The following is a 15804-nucleotide window of genomic DNA, read 5'->3' on the forward strand; positions in this document are numbered from 1 at the left end:
AAGTTTGCATATTTTTTAGAATTAGATTAGATTAGATTAGAACAATGGCATTCAACTTGACAGCAATTCTCTAGCTGCCTAAAAAATTGCCAATGTACCTAAATATTTCCCTAATTCTGACAATATTTACATCCTTTGCAGGTAATTTTTTAGTTCTCTTAGAGCTTCAGAATTGAGAAAGTGACACAGTGCTCCTTGTCTTCTCACACTGTGCATCTCTGCCCTAATGCAGGGGCCCTGGAGGTGTCCCCAAGTTGCCAAGTGAGTGGCACTCCCAGCCTGATGCTTCTTCACAATGTGCATCAGCTTACTCTTCCCTATAACCTGCTTCAGCCTTGTAAGGGAAACAGGGGTTTCCTGAGAAATTCCACCTCAAACTGGGGAGAAAATTTGCACCTCCTAGCAGTTAAATCTATACACACCTTACAAAGCTGAGCAAAAATCTCTGCTGTTCCATGATAGCCCAATCCTGACAGAACTGACCATACCTAGACTGGCTAGGGGTGGAATGTATTTGGTCTATATGGCCTGGGTTTTGGTAGCTGGGGGGGCACAGAGGTGGCTTCTGTGAGAAGCTGCTGCGAGCTTCCCTACAGCAGAGCCAGTCACTGGCAAGTTGGACGTGCTGCTGGCCAAGGCTGGGCCAGTTAGAAATGGTGGTAGTCCCTCTGTGATAACATATTTAAGAAAAAATCAAAACAAACATTGTGATGCAGTTTTAGCAGGGACTAGAGAAGAGTGGAGTGAGAACACGTGAGGAGAACAACCCTGCAGACACCCAAGTCAGTGCAGAGGGAGGGGCAGGAGATGCTCCAGGTGCCAGAGCTGGGATTCCTCTGCAGGCCACGGTGAGACCATGGTGAAACAGCTGTGCCCCTACAGACCGTGGGTCCATGGAGGAGGCAGAGATCCACTCACAGCCCGTGGGGGAAGTGCCCACGCCAAAGTGTGTGGATGCCTGGAGGAGGCTGTGATCCAGTGGGAGTCCCAGTGGAGAGAGGGGACCCTGCTCCCAGGCTGAAGCAGCCTTTCCTTGGAGAAATGCATGGAAGAGTGACCATGCCACAGCAGTTTTGGGAGGACTGTTGCCCATGGGATGGATTCATATTGCAGCAGTTTGCAGAGAGCTGTTGCTCATGAGATGGAGCCACATCTGAGAAGTTCATGGAGAACTGTCTCCTGTAGGAGGGACCCCACATGCAGCAGGAGAATGACTCCTCTCCCTGAGCAGCAGAAGAAGCCCTGGGTGATGAACTGACCGTAACACCCATTCCCTGTCTCCTTGTGCTGCTGGGGTAGGAGGTAGAGCTGGAAGGAGGGAGCAGGGGGGAAAGGTGATTTTAAGGGTTTATTTCACTTCTCATTATTCTGTTCTGATTTTGTTAGTAATAAATTCACTTCATACCTCTAAGTTGAGCCTATTTTGCCTGTGGTGGTATTTTATAAGCAATTTCTCCCCGTCCTTATCTCAACCCATGAACCCTTAGGTAAATTTTAAGCACATTTTTTAAAATATCTGCTCCATTGTCTTGGTTTTGGCTGGGATAGAGTTAATCTTCTTCTAGCTGGTACAGTGCTGTGGTTTGATTCAGTGTGAGAACAGCGTTGATAACTCCCTGATGTCTCAGATGTTGCTGAGCTTACCCCAAGTCAAGGACTTTTCAGTGTCTCCTGCTCTGCCAGTGAGCAGGTGCACCAAAAGCTGGGGGGGCCCATGGCCAGGACAGCTGCCCCAAACTGGCCAAAGGGATTTCCCTTCCACAGAACATTATTTCCAGTACATAAACTGGGGGGAGTTGGCTGGGAGGGGCTGACAGCTGCTTAGAGATGGGCTGGACATCGGTCAGCAAGTGATGAGCAATTGTATTGTGCATCACTTGTGCATCTTGGGGTTTATTCCTCTCTCCTTTTCAGTACTATAACTTTTATTATCATCATTAAAAGTATTAGATTTATATTAGTATTATTGCAGTAGTAGTAGTAGTAGTAATATATGTCTCCTTTTCAGCACTGATATCTTCATCATCATCACCATCATTATTATTTTTTTTAATTATTAGACTGTTGTTATCTCAACCCACAAGATTTTATTTTTTCCGATTCTGCTCCACATCCCACTGGGGGTGGAGTGGAGGAGTGGGTGATTGGCTGCTTGGCACTCAGTTGCCGACTGGGGTCAAACCACAACACCCATTTATTCCATTTCCTGTGACACCATCTTTCATCTCATTTAGGAGTTTTCTTGCTAAATGTTACAAATAACTCAAATTGATGATTAGACTCCCTTTGATTACACGGGGAGAGAGGGAAAGAGCATGGGCAAGCAGGCAGCATTCTGATACTCAGTCATCTCAAAGAGTAATCTCAAGGAGTGGAAGTAGAAAGCATCCAGCCATTTCAAGATTTGCAGGGCTTGCATCTTCACCCTCAGTTCCGTGAATCCATGTGAACTGAAGAACTCACAAAATTCCATTGAAACACCACTGAGAATTAGCAGAGAATTCCATGGGACACTTCACTTTTCATTTTGCAACATTCCATATAATTTCTTTTCTGTCATATCTTAAGTGCACTTAGTGCTTCATCTGATCCCTTCTGATTTTATTCAAACATTCACAGTTTTCCTTCTGAAAATATCATTCAGCAAAAAGAATCCCTTGCTGCTCTGGGATGCCATGGATTCCGTACAGCCTGTACATGTGGGTTTTGCTCACAGAGGCCCCCACTGAAGAAGAGAGTGAAGGACAACTGCTTAAATGCTGTATCCAGCTTTTTCCCCCTTTTATAGCTGACCTTTGAACACACTTTTCTATTCTTCTAGCTAAAAACTCATGGTTTTAGTCTCTCTCTTCCCCAGACCTTGTGCAGGATGCAGATTGGGTATTTCCTGTTGGACAGCATGTGCTTGAAGTTCTCTGATTATTCATCTTTGGAGCTCTTCCATCCTCTTTCACAATCCTGCAGTGTATGAACCACATAGGAAAACACATTCCCAGTCCATATGGTGAGGAGAGCTTGGTGCATAGGAGTCCATAAGAGCTCTCACCCATTCTGCCTCCATTCCATCAGGATATACCTGCAAGATCATCCCATGTTCTGTCAACACCCCATTCTCTCAAATTCATTCCTGCTGAACATCCCTGAGGTCAGAATGTCCGTAATCCCTGCCAGTTTTCCACCTGGAAGCCCTACTGAAAAGAGCATTCTGGAACTCAGCCTTGTCCCTTTTTGTAGCCATTGTGTTTTACTCACCTACAGGAAGACTACTTTCTGCTGTCCCACAGTTCTATGTCCTTCATCAGAAGAGAGAGTTGGAGCAGAAAGCTGGGACCCTTAGCATAGCTTTGCAATTTCAACTGAGCTTTCAATTCTATGGTTATATGCCACACACTATGTAGAAACATAATCAACATGGCATAGAGTAAGTGGAGCTCAAACTATCCAGAAGTAATCAAAAACTCTGCAGGTAACAAGGCAGTGTGGACAATGCCTGTGTGGAAGGGTCAGTCATCAGTACAGGATACTGTACAGATTTTCTTAGACAAACAGATACAGTAAGTATCCCTTCTCTATCTCCCTGCCAGTGTCAGCTCAATAAAAACAGAAAATAGTAAGTCAGGTCAACACTGCTGCCTGAAGCCATCAGTTCCTGCAACTCCGTCACTTGCAGGAAACATCTATAGCTCTTGGGATGCCAAATCCTAGTGGGTAAAGCAAGATTGTTTGTTCTGCCTTTTCTTTGTTTTGTTGCCAATTGCTGGTGACTCCAGAAACAGTTTCAATGCTGCAGGCATTCTACTTTTCTGCTTTTTGCTAAACAAAATACTGCTAGATGACCACATGTGCTTTTGTTCCTGTTCCACAACACAACATTTTATAGATGTCTCACTCCACAGCCTTACAAAAGATGCTTTCCTGTTTTGAAACAATTTTCTGTGAGCCAGCTGGGTCAAAATAATGACCAGTAGTGACCAGTCTATAGCTCTGCTTTTCTACAAAATTGTTCAAACACAGCAACAATCAAACTGAAGCTTGTTAAGAAGTTATACAGCAGATACACAGCATATAATTAAACTAAAACTGGAATGCACAGCCACAATTAATCTATAGTTCAAGAATAAATCTCATAAACTACCAAATAAAACTCACATAAAGAGGATTTGGAGCTGTGAGTAAAAACAGCTTCCTACGCAAAGTGCTCTGTGGTGAGGAAATAAGGCTTTAATTGCAAAACAAGAAGCACATCTAATCTGAGTCCATCATCAACCTCTTCTTGAGACAGAGACAACCCACAAGATGCTGAATTTTGGTTAACCATGTAGGTCAAAAAAGCAATAAAATTGAGAGATTTTACAGAATATTTTGAGTTTCAAGAGATAAAGAGATCTTATGTCCCCTCAAACTGAAAAGAAATGGAAATGGTAACCCCATGAGGTGGCTCAGACACTATCATCATTCTGTGCTGTCTATTCCCAAGGGGATGGGATGCTTTTCCTCCTGCAAATAGCTTTTGTAATACATCATTCTGTAAGGTAGTCATATTACAGAAATGAGACCACATAAGCCACAGGAAAAAAGAAGTTTTGTGGAAACAGAAATTACTTTGTGTAACATAGCAACCGAGAGCACATTATAGACCTAAGCATTTGAAGTTTTCTGATCAATGTGGGCTGACTTTTTTGGGGAAAACCACAATTTCTGAAAATTATTTTTAACCTGCCTTCTAACCATGTTTGTCCTCCCCTTCTTCCCATTATCATTTTGCTTTGGTTTTATGAAGACACCTGTAGCTTTACTTGCCTCTAGTGCTGAGGTCTTGATACTCTAGGACTAGCTCCAGCCACAGGCCTCAGCCATGCTATCATCCTCTTTAGGGAGGCATCTCAGTACATGGCAAGGACTCCTCATCCCTTGTTTTATATGCAAAGTAAACCTCACTTTGAGGGCTAAAGAGGTACTCATCCCTTATTCAAACTCACGCTATAAAAATGTAGCAATTCAGAATTAAAGGGGGTGACACAGCACAAGCCTCCTTTGAGTCTAGAGGCTGAAAATGTAATTAAGAGTTCAACTAGTTCACCAAACTTTGATTATTATACTGTATGAAGTAGTTCACACTTTCACCCTTAGACTGAATAATCTGATGGACTAAGCACCAGGATGAAAAGTTTTAATTGCTTGTGAGATTGAACTCAGGTTAGCAATATCAAGGGATTGTTCCGTACATTTTAATAACACAGCTGCAAGGTTATGCTATATTGACAATTTAAACATAGTAAGGAGTATATAATAAAAGGAAAACTGAGAATAAATCTGAGCCAACAAGAGGTGACCTATGTGTGAGCTATGCACATCTTCAGATCTGGTCTATCTGGTGCACAACTTGGGATTTAAAATGGTGCTGTTAATGTTAGATTTTTCCAATGACATGGTTTGTGCAACACCCATGGGCCTATCTGCCATTTCTGAAAAACCATAAGTCTCCTGCAGCCTTTACTCGCTTAGGGGCTGTTTCTAATTTTAGAAAGATGAGTTGTCATGTCATTTGGTTTTCACTGGCCAGATGTACAAAAACCCCATTAACAGCTTTCATGTGTTTGGAGTAATGATCTAAGCAAAGGACCTGGTCAGTAGCTGTCATTACTTGGAAGAGACAGTTTTACTCCAGAAGATATCATGGGTATATCTGGTATAATTCTCACTATTCATGTATTTCTCAGTTTTTCATACCATAGTATGGTGAACTATTGTTAATCTGCCTTTTGTCATTCACAGGTAACAAAATCCATTTAATCCAATTAGCTGTATATTCCTGTTACAGTGCCTTCAGTGATCAGAAATCACTGAAGAATATAAATTGAACTGTATATCTATATTTACACCTTGCAGATCTAATCCTAAATTTGTGGTATGGAAGAGAACTATTGTCTTCTACCAGCTCTGGTTTAGCTCTCAGCCAAGATCCAGAGGACATCCTGTCAGCTTAAAAATACTCACAGAAATGTCAAGTGCCTGACTAACATTACCTAATCCAAAGATTGTTTTGTCACAAGCAGAGCAGGATCCATGTCTTTGCTTCATTGTTTCTTTCTTGAATGAAAGGTGTACTTTCTAGCAAATAATATTGATCTGTGGCAGGTCCTTTGAAATAAATTAATGACTGAATTCATGACAAAAGTCCTTTCATTAAAACGTCCTGTGCACAAACTTGTGCAATCTAGATATTGAAGCACATAGGCAGCATGATGTCCCACTTCTGTGGCTCCTAAAAATTATTGCTGTGTTTGGGGAGGAGCCAAAAAAGAAGAGAAAACAGTTTGTGGAGATAATCCTTTTATTATGTTTCATTATTTACTGTGTTTATCCTTCAGGAAGTCCAAACAGGAAACTAAGTAAGCAGCCTCCCTAAGGAGCCTAAGAAGGTGTCAGAACATAAGAATTTTTTTATGTTTTGATGACCAGGAAGCAGCACATTGTGTTGTCTAAATCCCATTCTCTTATTTTTCCACTAAATAACTGAGTTAGAGCTTGGTTTAGGCACAGACTTATGTCATTAATAATTAATGTCCATTTGAAACCCCTTCATGTCCACCTCCACTGTATTGCCTTCTTACTTTTCTTTTTGTTCATATGTACAAATTATGTGATCTCATGCTGATTCTGTATTGGTATATAATAAAAATATTTATTTTTTTTCCAGCAGCCACTGGAAAAAAGGTACATTCCCTACGTTTCCTCTGCTCTTACTTAGAGGCAATGTGGCAGAAGAACAAACATATAAGGCCAAATTTAGAGGCCATACAGCCTTTGAGACAATCTTTTGTCTCACATTATGGCCAGCTTCATGTACTTGTGAAAACAGCAGTTGAACAAGGCTAATGAGGGTTTTGTCTGTGTTTGTTATACTCTCCTATTTTCCAGTAATAACATTTCAGGCATCCCGTCTGCAAAAAGTCATGTCCATATTCAGTAGTTACCAATTAACTTTCCCTTCATAGCTCTCTCTAGTCTCTAAACTTCTTATCTTTCTTGCCTTCACATCCCTTGGAAATGACTTGCACATTAATCATTCAACACTGGACACACACTATGATTAAAAAGGAACACTGCTGCTTTTTCTTAATCTGCCACTGAGTAATAGCTGGGCAGCTTTCACTCTGATTATGTGAGAAAGCATGAACACCTCTTTTCTTGCTCACTTTCTCCATCACCATTCATGATTTCAGAGGATCCTCTTTGCATTTCCAAGCTGAAGAGCCTTCTGGAAAAGCCATCCCACACCACCAGTCATCTGTGACACCCTCCTCTGTGCTATATTTTGTTAGTGGTTGGAGGACTAGGATTATGTGCTCTTTCCAAGGCACTGGCATGCTTGCTTTGGTGTGACCAATTATTCTATGCACCTAACCCCACACTGAGTCTGGACCCTTTCAGGGCCATTCTCCATTCCTTTCCTGACACCAGAGAGCCCATCTGACAGACTGCTGCTCATCACTGAGCTGTTGCTTTCAGAGAACTAGTCACAATGATATCCATGTGAGAATACAGATGATGAAGAGCCAGATGTTCGGACAGTGATTACTGTCTTTCCAGGTAAAGCTAATACTGGTTTTCCACAGGATTTTTATTTTTCTACACTAAATTTAAACCTATCATCAGATAGTTCTATGAAAAGATTTAATAAGACCCTTTCACAGCCCTTGCAGTATGTTTTAAGTATTTGAGTAGCCTAAGTAATTCTGAAGTAATGCAAAGTCTGTCACCTTGTCTTTTTGAGAAAACAGAAACTTTAAGTACCAGCACAGAGGTCAATAGGATCCCTCTGAGATCTCTCCTCATAGGTCAGCAGCATCAATGAGCTTAATCTGCATAAGGCAGTATGAAATACCATCATTTTTTACTTAATAGTACTCAAAATTGCAGACTAAAGTACCCCTATCAGTGAGATAGTGAGTGAGAAAGCAAATACTGCTCTCTTCTCTCCCTTGTAGATTGGGAAGAAGGAGAAGGAGAAGGAGAAGGAGAAGGAGAAGGAGAAGGAGAAGGAGAAGGAGAAGGAGAAGGAGAAGGAGAAGGAGAAGGAGAAGGAGAAGAGAAGGAGAAGGAGAAGGAGAAGGAGAAGGAGAAGGAGAAGGAGAAGGAGAAGGAGAAGGAGAAGGAGAAGGAGAAGGAGAAGGAGAAGGAGAAGGAGAAGGAGAAGGAGAAGGAGAAGGAGAAGGAGAAGGAGAAGGAGAAGGAGAAGGAGAAGGAGAAGGAGAAGGAGAAGGAGAAGGAGAAGGAGAAGGAGAAGGATCAATTCTTTCTCATGTGAATTGCATTCATCCTGCAGCTGACTCATGTAAACAAGCCAGGTTTGATGTTGCAAACAGCTCCAGTTTCTCACACTGTGCCACTCTGAAGTTCTTCCTGGTCTGTGCCAGTGATGACCAAGATACTGCAGCCATAAATGAAGATGCCAAATGAGTTGTGAAAATAGTTCTTTCTTCTTGTCTTATCAGTACAGTCTGAGAGGAAATCCAATAGGATGTGTGGCAAGCTACATGCTCCAATAGTATCTTGTATTTGGATATGAATGGGAAGTGCAACTACCAGACTATTATCTAGATTTGTTCAAAAAGCCTGTGGAATCTCACTCCAAAATCTAAAGGATATATGAGGAAACAAAAAATCCTTTTGGTGAAGAGATCAAAGCAATGGATATTTATTTTCGTAGCACATTGGTTTGAAGAACAGATCTTTCGAAGTTTTTCACCAGAAACCTGAATAACATCCCAGTTCCTGAAGAAAAGCCAAAATTGCAAGAGTGAGAAAGATTGAATCTCATGCTTCACTTGCTTTCAGACAAAGAATTCAGCCTGGCTCTCTCATGTCCCAGAAAAAAAAGATTCTTCATGGAAATTAATTTGGCCAAAACTAAATAATTTTTAAGATAAGTTTAGATTTTAGTAAATCAGTATTTTCCATTAACTTAAGTTTTAATCAAGAAAACTGTCCTCAGTGAAGGAAAACTTTCTATCTTGTTTTATGAGGTTGTCTGATTAAGTAAGTTCTTGTTTCTTTTTTATTTTTAAAGCACTTGCAGTCAGAACAACTTTGAATTGAGCCAAACTATGCCAACTCGTTGCACTACACATATAGTTAAAAAGTACCCTAACTGCTTAAACACTGAGACCAGCAGCTTCTGTCTTTTGCAGAGCATGTTAAAACCAAAAAGCCCTCTCTTTTTAATAATTTATTTCATTTGACAGTGACATACAAAAGAGAAAAATGTTTCTTCCAATATTATTGGGATTACTGGGAGCTTAAATGAGCCAAAACAAAACCAAAGCTCTGGCTGGTAGTACGTAAGCCCACGTTATGGCAAGTAAAGCCTACCTGGAGCAGTAATCACCCGTCCTCAAGGAAGAAAGCTTTTACTCTCTTACTTAGCTTCAGTCTTCATGTAGTAGGAACTTAACAGTTAAATATTTCAAGGGTTCTTAAGGAAAAGTGGGAAGTTGCCAAGCCCACATTTATAGGAGTACAAGTCAAGTGAAATCTTGCTTTTCTGTAATCGTATTGTCACATATCTCGCTCATACTCAAGATGTGCCAACAGGGCAATTCTCACTGTGCATGTGGGATAGGAGCTTTGACCTTAGTGGAAGCACTGCCCTTAATCTGAATGAGAAGAGGATTGTACCCTGCTGTGTGTCTCAAGTATCACTCATCCCTAAAAACAAAATGCTCCATTTCAGGTTCATTGCGGCATCTACTCCTGTGTCATGCCAGTGACTGGGAGCAGACTGTGCTCTCTGGTAGCCAACTGCATGTACTAATTATTGAAACAAACCTTTAAACCCCTACTATGCAAGAACTGCATCAGCACACTGTTTCCAGCATGAGTCCTATTTGTTCTGAGCCCTTTGTGCAACAGTTCCATGCAAATGGATTTACTGGAAAAGGCACCTGCAAGACTCCCTTATCTCTCTCACAAACAGTCATTTCAAGAAAGAGTTGTCACATGTCACAATCAATGCTCTTAAGATAAATGTCCTACCCTGTCCCCCAAAGTGTTACTTGCTTTCTTAACTTCACTTTTGAAAGCCTGGTTCATTGCACAGCTACTCTGCGCAGGAAAGTGCTGTGTATCCCAGTGAAGCATGCATGTCTTTCATGCAGCTTCTTCTCCTTACAGACCTGATCTGCTTCTGATCAACTTATTGGAAAGGGTGGGTTACTTACAGGGTGATGTTGTTGGAAAACTGGAAAAAGAAATTAAGTTTTAAATAAGTTTGAAGAGACACAGATATATGCATATCTGTATAAAGGCAAATCAGTTTCTCTTTTGCTTCATATTCTGTGAAGTACAGAAGACAGCCCTGATCCTGATTGGGGTACTATTACAGCAGAAATAATGAGCAGGTGCCAGACTAGCTTGCTTGACTACTGGTGTATTGTGTTCTGTGCAAACTGTGGCCCACAATAACAGTCCACAACTACCTTTGAGAATCTCAGTCTCAGCTGGAAATGTGCACAGTTTCTACTGAAAATGTTTCCACTTGTTTTCAGGAAGCTACAGCTCTCACTCCTTACACTGAATGTTTTTCCTGACCTAACGCTTATAAGACTCTTTCACTTCTGGGCTCAGTTATCTACTGAGCTCATATACCTACAGAGCCCTTAATCTGAAGAGGAGCAGCATTGAAGCTAGGACAGTACTAAGAAAAAAAAATGCTAAGGGCTAATCAAACAAATTAGGGTCTCTATATTCTGATCACGCTGCTGCCAACCTGTCTGCCTTTCCTCCAGGCATTGCCTCTTTCCAGAATTACAATTCTGGACATAAGTTTCTAAACTTTCAGAATCACAGACTGTCTCAAGTTGGCAGGAAACCATAAGGATCACTGAGTACAACTCCTAGTTCTTTCCAGAATTATCTAAAATTAAATCATAGAACTAAGCATATGGACACTAAATTCTGTTTTGCTTTTGGACAGGGCTGGTTTTGTTCTGCCTGCCTGACCACACCTAGCAGTCTTAAGGTACAGGTACTTAACTGGGTAGTACTACCAAAGTTTTCAGGATGGTATGTCCCTGTCTCATCACCTTCAAAAACCATGCAGATTCTTCAAAGCAGCATCCCAAGAGCCTTCTGAGCTGTTCTGGGAAGGGATATGTGCTTGAATGATAGGTACATTTTGGTCACCAGCAACTGGCAGACTAGGTATGAACTGCAAGGAAAGTTGTGTGTAATTAGGAATACAGGTGAGCTGTACAAAATGAAGAAAAAGCCAATGAATCTCGGGCCTTAACAAATTATTAATTTTTAATTAAGCCAAATTACTAAACAATCTATCTGAGGGATCTCTTATGTCACCATTCTGTTTTTTGAAAAGAAAACTTGAAAACTCTAGGATCTTCCCCAGTGCACTCCAACACATTGCTGAATTGAAAGCTGCTCTGTGTTCTCAGACATTTTTTCCATGGCTGCTGGTGAGGACAGCATCGCAACACAGTTGCCAAAAACCAAATTTCACCCAGCCTTTGACTAATCCTTACAGGAATTTCAGCCCAGTGTAACACAACATGGATGGTTGCCAACTTTGGCTGGATGCCAAGCCACGTACTCTCAGCTGGCACATTTACGGTATGTTCAGCAAGGATGTGCAGGTAAAATGTGTGTGGAATGGGAGCGCGTTTTGCTCCTCATGGAGAGTCCATCTCCTTGAGGCTTTGCAGAGGTTTCTTGCAGCCTCTCAGTCCAATGGGCTGGCTGCCACATGCAGGCAGGAGCTCATGGTTTCTACCATCTGCAGCTTTAAAACCACAGACCAACCTCCACCACTTGACCCTCTTGGAAGCATGGAAACAAGGCAAAGAAAATATCTTTTTCCATATAATATTTTATCAGATTATATCATATCATATAATACTTGAGTTGTTTCCAGCTGATCTTCAACTTTGGCATGTAAAAATCCCATAAACCACCCAAACATGGGGAAAAAAATGTGAGGGGAATAATTTTGTTAAAGGAATTTGCTTTACAATTAATTTTATTAGGCAACAATCTACTAGCAAGTATATTTTTTTATGGTGAATAACCATTAGAAAGCTGCACATTGGCTATGACCTTGTATCTCTGAACTATAAATTTCATATCTACTTTTTAGAAGACATTTTTATTTCCTTTTTAATTTCTTCCAAGGTGTATAAGTGTTTTACAGTACCTGCTACTGAAAATGCAAATGTGCTTATTTTAGACTGGTTACAGAACTACCAGAAGACAATCAGAGCCCTAATTCAATAGAAAAGCCTTGAGCAACTTTCACAGGCTGCATGATCAATATGACCAATGTGAATAACCTGATCTGTTTGCTAACCAGCTGCTGACGTCCAAATTACTGCAGCGAAAATAGCTGTTTGTAAATCACCCAGAAATTAAACAAGGAAGTAAAGAAACTCAGTGTTTCCCTGGTTAAAACAAATAACATCAATCAGAAGCTTAGAAAGAAAGAAAACATGAAATAAAAGTCCTTAGGTTCTTTTGAAAATGCAAAATCACAGTATAGAGCTATATTGTTATTTGATCTGTGAACCTGAACAAAAATTGAACTGTATGCTTATGCAAAATGTATTTGTATCCAGAGACTTAGAAAGGCAGCATGAAGAAGAGGTGTTAAGGTGAATTTTGCATCCTGCTATTCATAAATGTCACCGAAGGCTTCCAGAGAAAACCTCTCAGATTTTACGGCATACTAAGTTCAAACATTCAACAATGAAACTTAGCCTCAGAGAACCAAAACCAGACCTGGTATTTCTGTCAAGAGGCTAAAACACATCTGTCCCTAGACAGAAGCAAAGGCAAAATTTGGACTACTAGAAGGGACTCAGCTCTCACTTGCAGATTGAGTCTGATTTTTGCTCACTTAAATTTTTCTAATTAAGGAATGTTTCCAGCTTGCTCCAGTAAAAGGTCTGATGGATTATTGGGGGGAAAAACAATTCTCTGCTTCAGTGCACACAAAGAAAAAGTTGACTCCAAAGTAGTCCATAAAACTCTGATAAAGCTGTTTGAACTACAGAGAGAAGCCTGAACTGACATGTTAAACTGATGCACACATACATTTCTGCTTGCACAAAGAAGGAGTGACCCCATAAACCTTTGTACAGGACCCTGAAGGTGAAAACAGGGATGTAGCTTGAAAGGATGTCACAAGGGCATCTAATCTGTGCTTTTGTCATGAAGTAGGTAGATCTGTGGCTGGTAGATCTGTAATATTCAGATGGATATTTAACATACTCATAGAGATTTCTTAGTGCCCTTGTCATGGGTTAAATACTGCCTAGCAACTCAGCCCCACACAGCCACTCACTCACTTCCCCAGCTCCATTGGGATGCAGAAGGAAATTGGAAGAGCCAAAGTGAGAAAACTTGTGGGTTGTGATAAAGACAGTAAAATAGGAAAAGCATGCTAGCAAAGCAGAAGAAATTCATTCCCCACTATTGGCAGAGACGTGTCCAGCAATCTGCAGAAAAACCAGGCTACTTCACAGGTAATGGTGACTTGGGAAGACAAATGCCATCACTCCAAAAATGTCCACCACTTCCTTCATCTTTCACCAGCTTTTATATGTTGAGTATGATGTCATGTGGTATGGGATATCTCTCTGGTCAGCAGGGGTCAGGTGTCCTGGCTGCATCCCCTCCCAGCTCCTTGTTACTTGTGCCCTTAAGGTAGAAAAACTTGCTGTAGACTTTCCCTAATATAAAAAATAAATATTTATTATCCCATGCAAAACTGAAGAGGTTACTCCTTGTCTTAATCCAATCAACATAGAAAATGACTGTTTGCTGCCTTCTTGCCATTTTGGAAGTCTGCTACCATTTAAGCAATATGGCCTTAGTTTTTTTCTTACATAAGCCAACTCAGTTGTTTAAATTTGTTCCAAATAAATCATATTTTCCAAAAATCGTCTTCCTGGATATCTATTCTGGCTTGTCTCCAGTTTATGTATTTCTGAAAATGTGATTTTGAAACTCAAGGAATTTTCAGTGCCAGATAAGGTTACAATAAGGATACATTTGAATAAGTACCTCTCATGCTATATAAAAAAGAACCCTGCTACTATATGCAATGCAAATTGTCTTTGTTGCAACTGCTTTGCATTATTTACCAACTCCATTTCTGGGTGATTTTGTTTTCCATATGCCTGGCAGAGCTGCTATTGCCTAATCATTTTCCTAACTGACACTAATTTTTTTCCTGGTATTTTCTTTCTTGGATTTATAGTCACATACTATCATCCCAACATACCAAACCCACTTTGAAGTTTGTGGTTTGTCTCCAGTGCTTCCACCCTTTCCTACTACAATTTGAAGTGTAAATTAATTAATCTATTCCTTAGTCCATCACGTATACTGTTAACCAAGTTACTGGATTTGGTAAAGTCAAGCCATTTACAGGAATTCAATTTGCAACATTGTCTTGAAATATCCTTCATTTCACAGAAATCCATTGTTGACTCCTCCATGAGCAGAACTTGCTGTCTGAGCATCAGCCTTTACATTCCCATCACCTCCATCATGTTTTGCAAACTTGCTTATGGCAGTCGTCAAAACCCTTACTAAATCTGAAATAATAAATTACTGCCCCCTCTTTAAGCTGTTACCCTACAAAAGAGAAAACAGAACTGAAAAGGCCTGCTTTGCTCTTGGCAAATGCACCTTGTTTTTAATCAGCTTTTTGTCCCCTACTTGTGTTCTTGCTCCTTAGATACTCTTTGAAATGCCTTCTAAAGATATCCTCCTACCTCTCTGCCTTAATTTGATTCAGCACTTCCTTCCTTTATTTGGAACACTATTGTTTTGTAGTCTCCTGTAACTCACATTACAATGTGACTACTGTCTGAATTTAATTTCAAAGAGACATAATTACTGTCACTTATCTATTAACTTCCTCTGCCTCTGCAATAAGAAGTTGCCACTAACACATTCCCAGAACTTGCTGAATCATCTGTGTCCTTCTCCGTTTCTTTCCCAACAGATATTTGAATAGTTCAGGTCTCCAGTCCTGGCAAATCTTAGCTCTGTCTTGATCACGAGACTGATTATATGCCATTTTTTATTTTTACCTGAAAGCATCAAAGTAGCCTGTCTTCTATAATTTTGTGGACTTCAGAAGAATCATATACAATCAAACTGTGCAGCCAAAAACCTCCCATGTGCCTTTTTTTATCGTCTCCCATACCCTTGTAAACCAGCATGCTACTATAATCTAGCTATGATATTAACTGACCAGATTGCAATAAAATACCTCACACTATATTGTGAAAAAAATAGCATAAAGGATTATAAAAAACTTCAGAATATTTGTTGTGGGTTTACAGCATGCATATATATATATATATATATATATAAAAATATATAAATATATAAATATATAAAATATAATAAATTGAGAGGAAGTTTATTTGAAGAAATGGAACATCAAATCTTTGTTTAAAAGGGGATATTAACTACTGTGGACTTTCTAAATGTTTATCTTGAAAAACTTTTCTCGTGTGGAACATATTTATCTCTCTCACAACCTGTGAGCAGGAAATTAGCTAACACAAAGTATTTCTCACATTTCTTCCATTTTCTCTAATGGTGCTATTATGTATCAGGAATAACGTAAGTAAATCTGTAGCACAAGTTGCATGAGACTGGAAAAACCTTTGATTCAAAAGAATGCAATTAGCCTGCTACCCATTTGGAAGGAAATCTGAGGCTTTGCTATGGAACAAAAAGGAATATGGAAGAGCCAGCAGCTGCTGTCAGAAC

The sequence above is a fragment of the Pseudopodoces humilis genome, chromosome 2, assembly GCF_049639895.1.
Source record: "Pseudopodoces humilis isolate 2021_Gansu_Grassland_sample_001 chromosome 2, ASM4963989v1, whole genome shotgun sequence".
Classification (NCBI taxonomy): domain Eukaryota; kingdom Metazoa; phylum Chordata; class Aves; order Passeriformes; family Paridae; genus Pseudopodoces; species Pseudopodoces humilis.